Raw genomic sequence first — 3914 nt, forward strand, 5'->3', positions numbered from 1 at the left:
GGGTTGGTGAAGATCTTCTCCCAGTAAGTGGGTTGCCTTTTACAGGGTCTTGCTATATAGACAAATTTTCCTGAAACTAAATTTTCTCTTGCCTTCCTATCCAAACAGCTGGGATTATAGGTGTACACCAAAGTGTCCAGCTAAAATCTTGCTTATTTAAAAACCTCTGATGGATTTTCAAAACCCTCAGCTTTGAGCTGAAAAGATAATTCAAACGGTAAAAACACTAGCTGCCAAACTTGTTGACTCAGTTGGAGTATCTGAATTGATGAGGGACAAACTAGAGGGCAAACTATAGCATGTTGTCCTCTTATGCCTACACATGTGCTGTTTTACCCTCATACACACACATGCGCACACCCTTAAACTCACAGAACTATAGAAATATTTTACATCATATTTAATGTAATTATTTTTTAATAATGATTAACTGCACATACATAATTTACATATTTATTTACTTGTATTTGTTTCATGACCATTAAGAAGTTTTATATGCTTATTTCTAATCCCAGGCTTTTAGAAAATTGAGGCAGAAAATCTCGTATTAGCAGCATGCCTGGGGAGCAGAGTAAGACCTCTGTATGAACACAGCAAACTCTGTCATGGGGCTATTCATTGTGGTCTATTAATGTGGCATGAACTTAGTGGATTGTTCATTTTTAAAATTTATTTTATAATCTTAGTTTTAGTTCATGCTTACTATATTGGACATAAGTTATTTGTCTAATAATTTTTTTTCTCAAAGTAAAGGATTTCTGTTAAAGAATGAGAATTATACAGAACATTAAATAGACATGACCAGAAAATAAATCCTACATGTCATATAATAATCTAAAGACTAAATGTACAGAGAAAAAATACTAAAAGCTGCAAAGTAAAAATCCTAGTCAAATACAAAGGCTAATACATTAGACTAACATCTGAATTTTCCATAGATACTATAAAATACAGAGGGGCATGGAGTGATGTTTAGAACCTGTCAAAAACCACAGTTGCCAGTCTAGATCACAATAACCAGGATAAGAGTCATTTGTATAAACAGAAGAAGAGAAACATTTCACAATAAATTCAATACTAAAAAAAGTCTGTCCAGCATTCCAAGTCTACAATAGGGAGTCACCAGTCTGAAGCCAAGTTTACTATATATACCCAAAAGAGAGAGAAATGATAAATAATCCCATAAAAGTTCATCAAAAGATGGGGAGAAGAACATGGCAAAAACGAAATAACAGAGATAATAAGTACTGCTCTTTAATAATTCTCAACATTCTCTAATTAAAATATACAAACTAAGAGTTTGTAGCCATCTTTGTGCTGGAGCCAAGAAATACACTTCACAATCAAGAATGGACATCATGTAATATAAAAGGATGAAAAATATAACAGAGAAATGGCCCCAAGAAGCAAACAGGCATAGTTATTTTTTTATCTGACAAAATAAACTTCACTATCAGGGTTAGCAGAATCCATCTATGCTGACTCCGTACCAAGGTTCAGGTCAGTTGCCTCAACATAGCGGAGGACTTAGAAATTTACAGTCTAAGAAGTATGGAATGAGTTCACAGACATGCTGTTCAAATCATGCTCATTATTTTTCCTCTGCTGATCTTCTGTAAAGGCTTCACTTTATATACAAATGCACTTCTTCACATAACTTACATAACTACATTTCTCTGACAACTTTTGACTCTGCTCCTTGAACTAAGTGACCAAATCTGAGATCATATTGTCCACTTCTTCCCTATGGATGTCATATGCTATATTAAGACTTGCAAAAGAAATAGGGATGGTGGTGCACACCTTTAACCTTTAACCCCAGTTCTCAAGTGGCAGAGCCCCGAGGATCTCTGTGAATTTGTGTACAGCCTGGTTTACAGTGTAAGATCCATTACTGCTGTAGTTGTTACACACAGAAAGCCTGACTGGCAAAATTAAGTGGCTATTCTAAGTATTGTTAAAACAATTCAAGAGCCAAGAAATCAAGGTAAGTGATGTTTCTCCATATATTCTTAATTAGTTATATATTTGGCACTTTTAGGATTTATCTCTTACATAAATTCAGGAGCACTTTGGAGAAGGAACGAGAATTTACAGGCAGTTTCTACCAACAGGAAACACATGGGATGCACAGGGGAAGTTTCACTCAACAATGGTTCTGGTAAACTCACAATCACTGCTTGTTGTAAATGATGTTTTCAGGTGCTAAATAATTTAGGTTTAGATACTAGAACATCTATACTTAACTATAACTCCCTCACTGTGAAGTTATTGGATCTGGGCACTGCATCATTGCCTGTGGGGCATGTGTTCCCACTGGAACAGGGGTTGTCTTCATGTTTTTTTTTCTTCCATATCAACATTGTCAGTTAGAGTGTTCAGGGAATTGTAAGTGTTCTCTCCATCAGAACAAAACAAGGAGCTCCCATAATGAAACCAAATGTCTTCTCCAAATATTATTGGATAATTCTCAATAAGAAAATTGACAAAATAAATCTGTGACAAAAGAGGGCAAACACAGAGGTCTCTGTCATTTGCATGGTTATAAATCACATTTGATATAAGATCCTTGAGGATAAAAGTATGCAGTTCACAATGCTGAGAAAAAGGTCAGCTTCTAAAAAGTAGGTGGGAGTTTTCTGTTAGAAATTTGAAAGATTTTAGAGATCAAATGTTAAAATGCGACCATCAAAGTGCAATATCACATCAGGGTGATTTCCAGTGTTCCCACTGTGATGGGTAGAGTATATTGTTTACCTGACTAACTTTCCTTCCATTTATGAGATACGTGGCTGAGCTTGTTTGTAAGGTTGCTTACAGGAAGGCACAATTAAGGAGAGAGGACTACCCCCGAATGCGGGCACCATTGTGTTGAAAGTTCCCCGTGGGTGACAAATGGTAAAGTCAACTGATCAGCAGCATCCATGTGTCTCTTGTTGCTTAGTGTACAAGCAATGTAAACATCTTGACTCACAGGTTCATTATATTGGGAGATATTCTAAGTAAGGCCTATTCAGATGATAGTAGATAGTTGTGGGTCTGCAATGACAGGTTGTTTGAAATGCTATCTTCTCTTCTGTTCATTGATTCTACACAATATGAGGAAAAGATATTCTGAGTTAGGCCTTCTAATAATGTGCTTCTTACTGGCCCAAAAGCAATTGCTCAATTACTAATAAATCTGAAACTCAAATACTGTTAGTCAAAATAATCATTTCAACCTTTTACAGAGTTAATTTTGATATTTTATTAAAGAATTGCAAAGATGCCTACAATAGAAATGCACACTCAAAAACTTCTATAATCCAATCCTAATTAGCAACAAGATGTCAAGGACATATTTAATCACACTCACCAGTCCTCAGAACATCCATATTTGATAAAAGCAACCCACATTGCCTTTTTCTAGTTCAAAAACACCTTGAAAACAAGTAGAAATTCATACAATCCTCAGTGATGACATCAAGGGTTCAGTCTTGATTTTTGAATCCAGCACCCATGTTTTCTTATCATTTCTCAACACTTGCTCGCAGTAGGCTAATATAACAATATCCTAAATCACAACTGACAAAGAATTGAGCTCAAATACTCCCTTAAATTCTACTTACTCAAAATCCAAAAATGACTGTTCCCCTCCAGAAGAATGAAAACCAAGGGGGTACTTCTTTAAAAACAAAAACAGAAATGAACAAACAAACAAAAATCAGACTTTCAGGATAGATCTATGAGGATAGAAGTCTCATTGTCAAGACTTCCTTACCCTAGGCATAAAATATTTGTCTAATTAACATTTTGAAGACACCTGCCAATTGTGAGTTACAGGAGCTAGGCAAGCATAGAATACTCAGGACTATGCCAACAGCTAAATTAGAAGGGACCATAGGGGGAAGAACCCTGATTGCTCTTTGGGCTGA

The sequence above is a fragment of the Microtus ochrogaster genome, chromosome 1, assembly GCF_000317375.1.
Source record: "Microtus ochrogaster isolate Prairie Vole_2 chromosome 1, MicOch1.0, whole genome shotgun sequence".
NCBI classification, from domain to species: Eukaryota; Metazoa; Chordata; class Mammalia; order Rodentia; family Cricetidae; genus Microtus; species Microtus ochrogaster.